General features: G+C 39.5%; 1 non-coding gene across 1 annotated transcript; it reads right to left on the bottom strand.

The window, feature by feature from the left end:
* Nucleotides 1-6878: 6878 nt before the first annotated feature.
* LOC116667868 lies at nucleotides 6879-6985 on the bottom strand. Its single transcript, XR_004324921.1, has one exon. It is a non-coding gene; the product is annotated as a U6 spliceosomal RNA (small nuclear RNA).
* Nucleotides 6986-9230: the final 2245 nt, after the last annotated feature.

Below are 9230 nucleotides of genomic sequence, written 5' to 3' on the forward strand. Positions count from 1 at the left end.
GGTTAAAATTTTTCACTTGCCAAAATTTTAGATAACTTTTGGTTTATCTCATTTTTGAAATTTGAAAGATGAGTAACTTTTTGCTCAGACTACAGGTAGTATCTGCCACTTTCTATTCCTTTGTCATCGCGCCTGAGAGCAGCCCTTCACTGGTTAAGCAGTACTTTTTATTGAGCATCTTCATAAACAAGAAGAGTTTAGTCAACTTACAACAGGTTCTTACGTTATATTCTTAGATATCAAAGTATTTTGGTCCTTTGTCTAAATTTAAATTACAGTCAAATGAGGTTGTAAAAGGTCCTAGGAGTGGGGTCAAATTAAGGTGAAAATGATGAGACAGTCCTATTATATTTTCCATCTCTCTATAAAGATAATCAAATGATGACAGTGATGATTATTAAGCTTCTAGACACAGCACCTATGAAACAGCACTTTGATATTTCTAAAGTGTCCATTTCTAAAACAAATATAGAAATGCAGCAATAATCACAAGCACTTTCCACTGTCACATTGCAAAAATGTATTGAATTAGTAAAAATAAGGAAAAACAGTACATTTCTTAATAGTTCACAGCCAGCAATGCTTGTTCATTAACCCTTTGCTGATTTTTGCCAAATACAGCCTTTTACTGAGCCTAGTACCGATTTCACATGGTATGAACACCAGAGAACTACAGGTATCCTTTAAATGTCACAATTTAAGGTTCCAAATAAAAAGCCAGTTCTAAATTGCACACATTTCATTTACCGAGAGAAATTATCAATCCAATGTGTTTTTTTGATGGTAGTAACATGTAATTCTCATAGCCTCTAAATTTTTCTTCTGCTAAGAAACCAAAGAAACATTCCCACTCCTCAAGGAAGTGGAATTATTGCTGTTGGAGGCCGTAGAAAACCTATTCTCTCATCCTTTTCCCTATGGGTTCTGAGCAACTTGAAAAACAGATAAAGGAGCCTAGATGGGGATCAAAATAAACCATTGAATGGATGTAACACTCTCTGGGACTGGCTACATTAGAGTCGTAATAAAGCTCCCTAGTATTCACCCAACTCTTTCCCCAAATTTAGACTTTGGGCTCTGTCTTGGGGGAAGGCTGAAGCTCCAGAGCTCTCCTAGCCAAACACCTGTGTGGAGCATCATGGACTGTAATCCCCTGTGGTAACACCAGGGACAGGTGTGCCTGGTGACTTCACCCACTGATTACCACGAGCCAAGGAGTGATTCCTGACCCCGTCTCACTAATCAGTATGTCATACAGAAAGAAACCTGGGAGTAACAGAGAGAAAAATCAAGATATTTTTCCTTTCAATACTGCCTTCCTTTCAGAGTTTAGGGTGCAGGCCTCTCAAGAAAATCAAAGAAAACTTGACTAAGTATTTCCCTTGAAGCTAATTTTGTGGAATTTGATTACAATGCTTTCATATTACTCATGTTCTTTAAAAAAAAATAAAGAAGTCCTCTTATTTTGCCACAATACCTTCCAAAATTAATAGATTACACAAGATCGTTTGGCCATTTTCTCTCTCTCCCCACCAGTGAAAGTCACTAACTATTATGAAAACATCAGCCATCTGCTCTACTGACTTGATAGAAAGTCATCACAGGATGTGCAAATTGTACCAAGTGCATCACTTAGGATGTGCGCTTGAATATTTGTCTGGTGAGAACCTTTGTTTGCTCAGTGGCAGCTGAGATGATTCTGAGCGATACCGGCCCACACGGTAACACTGGAGGAAGCTCCAACAAGGTTCCTTCCTGCATGGAGTCACCCGCCACATGGCAGGCAGTGTTCAAAGCACTGGGGCAACAGGCAAGGCCCTGCTCTCAGAGACTTCCATTCTGGAAGGTGGTTATAGACAATAAGCAAAAGGAACACATAAGCGGGATAAGTTGGTGCAGTGATGAGTATAACGGAAAACACTACATCCACTCGATGTGTTAGCAGAGATCGCCAACCAGAGACAGGCGACGGGGAGGACTGTGGAGTAAGTGGTCAAGAAAGGCTCTCTAAGGAGAAACCACTTGAGCTGAGAACTAAATGGGAAGGAACCAGCCAGACCTGAAAGGGAGCATGTTAAAGGTCGCAAGATGCCAAGGTCCAGAAATGAGAAGCTATGGTTTCAGTTTTAAAGATCCAGCCTGTTACATTCCAAGAAATTTGCTCTATAAGATGTTACCATACAGTCAAACAGCTTACTCCTTTGTAAATAACACATGGTAAACCAGTGGGAAATGGCAAAAGACTAATGATGAATCCTGCAGTGTTTATCCACGGTGAGGGGTGAGTGAGTAAACACATACCCAGTGCCTACTAAACACTGGGCACTGATCACGATTGTTTTATATTTTGCTTACTTTGAACAAATACATCCATTGTTAGTTCAGCGAATCTGTATCGAGTCCCTCTATGTGCCAGGCACTGGACCTGGCATTTGATTTCATTATGAACCTGACACAGGACTCCCTGCAGGGCACTTATGCTCGATTGAGGGAAGGTGACAATTGAAAAAGAAATTGTGACACAGCTTGATCAGTGCCATCACATGAGTCCAACGGGCACTACAGGTGCACATGGAGTTGCTCTCAGGCTACCTGGGGAAGAGGGTCAGGAAAGTCTTCCCAGACGAAGTGACACTTAAGATTTTACAGACGTGCCAGAAATAGCTAGACCACGTGCCTAGAGAAAAAAGAGGTTAAGGAATTACATGTTCTTCTCCAGGGATGGAGCCATAGAAAGTGAAAAAAAAAAAAAAACTGTTAGGAGATAAGACTCCAGGATCAGCAGTGGTGGATCAAACAGACCCCTATATGCTGAGCTAAGGCTTTATGTAGAGGCAACAGGGAACCATTAAAGAGCTTTAAGCAGGGGAATGACATGACAGACTTCTGAGTTTAAAAAAAAAAAAAACTCTCTAGCTTCAGAGCGGAGATTCTAAGGTGGGGAGGAAGAAAAGCAGGTTGAACACAAAGTGAACATAACTCATTCAAGTAGTTTGCTAGGAAAATTTGAAAGCCTCTGCTGAGCTGGATTTCTGCCCAAATCTCACAGTGCAGTGCTTTAAATGAGCTTAAGTTTTACCTATAAACTTCACTCACATTTTTAATACTCAGGTGGTGAATTTAATCGCATAAGGTTGCATTGTATTACTTTCTTCATGCTCTTTTGAAATGTGAGTTTTTCACTGAGTCAGCACGGCCATCCCACTTAGCTCAGGAAAACACGTCAATCCTTACACCCCTCAAAACTGCCTTTAACATGCATGGCATCAGATTTTTCTAGGTGATGTAAAATTAAATCACGACTCTTTACAATGTATTCTAATCAGCTACTCCATTAACTGTTTTCAGATGCTAATCAGCTCAGCTTCAAATGAACAGTTACATATTCAGCTTGCTCCATGAATTCTATGAATGCATTTACCATTACGAGTTATAATTATATTACTTTCAGAGTCATTTACAGCAATTGAACAAACTAAGAAGAATTCTAAGGTTCTTGTGTGACAGTGCAATTAAACAATATGAACTGTAAGACTCTTGCTTCATATTCAAAAATTTAGTTCTGATGTAATTTCTGAGAAATGGTATTTTTGGAAATATAGACATCATTCAGGTTAAGACTTTATGATTTTAAGTCACGGACCATCAAGCAAAATCATCAGATAACATATTATATTTTGCTATATGGTAAATTAAATACATCTCTAACAGAGAGCAATCTACTTTTGCAACAGGGAGGCAAATGGAAATGTCGGCAGCAGAAAGATTGCTTGGGTAAAGCTAACCAATACCTTTACAACACCTACTATGTGCCAGGAACTGCACTAAGGACTTCATGTACTTTGACCAATGTCATGTATTTCGTTTGAATACTGGACAGAAGAACCCATCTTCTTCTAGTCAGAATCCTTCAATCTCAGGTAGTTAGGTAGTTATAAAAGAGACTGTAACATTATCGCAATTATCCACCACTGTACAGCACACCACCCTCAAAACTCTAGGGGCTTAAAATAACAGCCCCCATTGATTATCGTTCATGATTCTGTGGGCTGACCAGGCAGTTCTGCCTCCGTGGTGATGGCTGGGGCACTGGGTTAGCTGGAAGGGCTACAGTGACCTAACTCACATGGCAGGAAGATGGTGTTGGCTGCTTGCTGGGAGCTCAGATGGGAGTGTTGGCCAGAGGCATTGATTCTTCTCCATGGAGACCTCTCTACAGGGTTGCCTGGACTTCCTCACAGTAAAGCAACTGGGTTTCAAGAAGGGGAATTCAAAGAGCAAACATTTCAGGAATATAAACCCACCATGCAAACATCCTTGAGGTAGGTAGTATAAAGACCCCCAGAAAGATACCCATGCTCTAATCCTTAAACCTGTGCATATGTTATCAAAAGGGACTGTGCAGATGTGATTAAATTAGTGAAATGGGAAGATTAGCTTGGATTATTCAAAAGGCCCTAATGTAATGACAAGAGTTCTCATAAGAAGGACATCAGAGTAAGAGAAATTTGAAAATATTATACTGATGGCTTCGAAAATGAAGGAAGGGGCCGTGGGCCAAGGAATGCAGGTGGCCTCTAACACTGGACAAGGCAAGGAGATAAGACTCTCCCCTAGAGTCTCTGGAAGGAACGTGGTCCTGTTAACACCTTGATTTTTAGCCCAGTGAGACTTCTGACCTAAAGAATTAAAAGATAATAAGTTCATTTTGTTTTAAGTCAATAAATTTGTGTAATTTGTTAAAATGGCAATAGAAAACAAATACATTTGTCAAGCCTCTGTTTTTATTCCATTTGTTAATATCCCATGGCTAAAGGCCAGGGTCATTGGACTAAATTCATGAAGGCATGATTCATTGTGACAGTTCACCACCAAAGTAACAATCCAATACACATACCATTTCCTTCAAAATATTTTCTGTGATTTAGTTTTCTGTTGCCACTGTAACAAATTACCACCAACTCAGTGACTTACAACAACACAAATTTATGATCTCAGTCACTGTGGGGCAGAAGTCTGACATGGGTTTTACTAAACTAAAATCAGTATTGGCAGGGCTGGACTCCTCACTCAGAGAAGAATCCAGTTTCCAAGCTCATTCATGTTGTTGGCTGAGTTCAGTTCCTCGGGGTTGTAAGACTATGGTCCCTATTTCTCTGTAGGTTGTTGACGAGGAATGGTCCTGAAAGTTTCTCTTCAGTCCTCACATGTGATCCCTTAGATCTCAGAATGACCAACAGTGCATTGGATCCTTCTCACACTTGGGATTCTCTGACTTTTCCTTCCACTGCATCTTCTTCTAGCTGGAGAAAGTTCTCTGTTTTTAAGATATTGTGTGATTCAACTGGACCCACCCACCAGAATCTCCTTATCTTAATTCCTATAACCTGAATTACCTCTGCAAAGCTCCTTTTGCCATATAACAAAATATATCACCAAACTCCAGAGATCAGGGCATGGACATCTTCAGGGCCATTATTCTGCTTACCACAGTTTTCCACAACCAGAATCTTTATGCTGAAGAGAGGTCAGAAGTGCAGCATTGATCTCCTCTGTGCCCTGTCTAGGAACGAGCCCTCAAAGGCACAATTAGCACAGATAAACTCATCATCATCCGCTATTCACTGGCTCCAACAGCATCTCCAGGAGACAATTTATGTGAGATGTTACTCCTCCAAAATTAGTCACAGTTGGGTATTTCATAACCAGCTCTGCTCCATCATTAAAGGGCAAGGCTTCTCAAAAGAGCAACAATACTATTTTTTGAAATAACCAAATAAACTCTCTTCCCTTAACAGTGGAGAATAATAACTCAAAAATCAATCGATTCAAAATGATCTCTTGACATCATATGGCGAACTGTGTACCTACAGTGGTGGCTGCATCTTCACACCCCTCTGAATCCTCCAAAGATATTGGACATTTTGTTCAGTATTCTGAATCTATTAGTGGCTTCTTCATTGATAAAAGCAATGCAATTCGAGCATTTGGGGTGAATGTGATTATCCTATGTTATTAACATGAGAAAAGTCTCTTACTTACAGATACACAGAAAGTAAGAGGGATATGTAGGTAGAGGTTCCGCTATATTTTTAAAAATCCAAATGCCTTACTGATTCATCTCAAATAATTAATTTTTAAAATACTGTACTGGATAGTTAAGGACAATCTTGATAAAACAAAGCCATAAGAATTAAGCTAAGAAATGCTGAGATAGCCCAAGTTAGTGAAGACAATTTTATCCTAACATTTTTATTAATTGTTATTCAGCTAGTAAAGAAATCTATGACTGAGCTGCTGGGAGGAAAGGACACTTTATACTTATTTATTATCCATGATGCAAATTTCAACTCTGTTCCTCCAGGGAAAATTTCAGAGTGCTGCCCCTGCCACCACCAATGACTTCGGGAATATTAGAACCACTTGCAAAGAAGTACGTTTAGAAGCTTTTAGTCCAGCTTTATACAGTGAGGTGGAAGGGAGCCTCCTTCTGGTCAATTAAAGAGAAGAGAATTTTGTTTTTCACTGAAAGTTCTTTACCTGTTTTACAGCGGGAAACGCAACCAACTTCTCTTGTTAAAAAAGATCTTGCAGTATTAATAGAAGAAAAGCAAAGAAAAGGATCACTCTGTACTACCTTAGCAGAAATGTAAAGGAAGTTCTGCACTATTTCAATTACTAGATAATCATTTTACAAAGCAGTCAAATTCCAAAGATAACTCAGCCTACACATTAAATATGTTCTCAAGTTACGGGTAGACTTAGGATAAATTCTATAGGCTAAATAACTTGAAAGTGAATTTTTTAAATGACCTTTTCTTCACTAAAATATTCATTAATCTAATGTAGCCTTGATGTAGACTTCTAATATATTTTTTTAAAGTATGGAACACTTCACAAATTTACATGTCATCTTTGCTCCAGGGCCATGCTAATCTTCAACGTATCATTTCAACTTTAGTATATGGGCTGCCGAAGCGAGCACTAGGCTTCTAATATTTATTATAATAAATGTACTATAGGAACATAAATCCTGATTCATATATTTTAATTTACAAATCTATCAGTTTGATTCATGGAGTCATTTTTCTGTCCAATCACATTAAATTACATCAATAGACTCACAGACACAGAAAACAAACTTGTGGTTATGGGGGAGGGGGGAAAGGGGTTGGAAAGGATAAATTAGGAGTTCAAGATTTGCAAATATTAACTACTATATATAAAATAAACAAATTTCTTCTGTGTAGCACGGGGAACTACATTTATTATCTTGTAGTAACATATAATGAAAAAGAATATGAAAAGGAATGTATGTATGTGTATGTATGACTGAAACATTATGCTGTACACCAGAAATTGACACAACATTGTACACTGACTATACCTCAATAAAAAATAAAATAAAATAAAATAAAATAAAATAAAATAAAATAAATTACATCCATAGTTAAATCCCTGAAATAAATTATGAGCTCATTCAGGAAACATTCTGCCAAGAGAGTATTTGGCACACATTAGGCAGTCAGTAAACACTGAAAATAATAAACATGTATTCTGTCAAGGTGTACACAGTCTAGAATTCTAACCATGTGTAAATCTCCAATTGAAATGTTCACAACAGTCCAGTCAGTCCCTTATCCAACACACCTGAGACTTGCTTCCTCTTCCATTAACTGAAATGCATTCTGGAGATAGACATTAATTACCATTAATCTAGCTTACTATGAAAGTAAAGCAGGGCTAACCCCTGTGTACTCTGAGACCGTATAATGATTTTAGAGTCACTGAATTCCTTATTCCCTCCGTTTGTGCTGATATTGAACTGCATGTCATAATGTAGAAATAATCACTTGTCAAGAGTAATCAGGGCAGATGAGGTTCCGATGAGTCCTTTCACATAATCTAGGAAGGCTTCCTGAATTTCTCATTCACAGATATTGAATGTTGGGTCAGGGCTGAGGGGGAGGTCCCTGCATCTGACACTATGCTAGGCATTAGGTATACAGACATGAAAAGAGATGTGGTTCCTGACCTCAAGAAGCTGATAATCTAGACATAAGTTTAAACTCATCAGTGCAACAAAGTAGAAAACTAAGTGCTGATACAGAAAGAATGAAATCACAAACGAGGAAGTAGTCAGTTCAGAGTTAGGTCTAGGGGGAGAAAAACTGGAAAAAAGCTCTCCCTCCATAGCTGAGCACATCAGTTCCCTGCTGCCACAGGCATCTGAATGTCCCCATCTTCCCATGAGAGCTGTAGGAGATGCTAAGGAAAATTAAATGCAGGGAAAGAAGGCCTGAGACATCTTGAGAAGGACTCATAATCAAAGCAGGGTTTGCAACAGGCTACCCCTTATCAATAGGCATAAACTTTCAGAAGCCGACAGCAAATACCAGAATGTAAGTTCCTACTGGGACCCGCACATGGGCACCCCATACTCACAGTGATAAGCTGCCTTACACTGTCGATATTTGTTCATTTGGTTTTCATTCCCCAGTCTTAGGAATAATCAAGAGCTTGAGACTCTGACTCGCCAGGGCCAAAGCCCTGCCACTTTCCTCAGCCAGTTCTCTAAAAAGAGTTGCACGTTCTATATAAAAACGATTCCTGGAGGTATGTTTCAAAGTCCCAAATTATCCGAGTTCAAGGGGCCAATGAGCTCCCGCTCTCATTCCTGCCTCCCTGAAGGCCACCCCCAGTCAGCTATGATCACTGTCATGGTGACATGTCATCCCTAGCAAGGATTATGTCTCATACTTCTTTCTTGGTGTCCTCCATAGCCCCTGCCACGGGGACTCGCAAGTAGCTCATTACACAACTGATACACAATGCTGATAATAACAAACACAGAACCTCGCCAAAGATGAGATTTTGCCATGTGTTAGAAGTTCTGTGACTAGTGTGGTTGGTGGACAGGATAGTCTATTAAATACATTCTACGCATTTTGTATTTCCATTCTCTCTTCCCTACGGTACAGTAAATAAGAGAGGTAGGGTGACATATGTGTTCTTTACTTGTGCTGCTTATATAGAAATAGGGAGGCTCCTGTTGGTGCCAAATAAGGCATTTTATCCGCCTAACATAAGTCACCATATGGAGCAGGTTCTACCTGAGGCCTGCCTGGGTGAAGTCCAAGTCATCCTGAGACCTTATGTCCAATTTATCTAGGGCTCTGATTTACCAAAGAAGGTCACAAGGTGCTGCCACAGATGCCAGGCACAAGAGC

Source organism: Camelus ferus, chromosome 12, assembly GCF_009834535.1.
Source record: "Camelus ferus isolate YT-003-E chromosome 12, BCGSAC_Cfer_1.0, whole genome shotgun sequence".
Classification (NCBI taxonomy): domain Eukaryota; kingdom Metazoa; phylum Chordata; class Mammalia; order Artiodactyla; family Camelidae; genus Camelus; species Camelus ferus.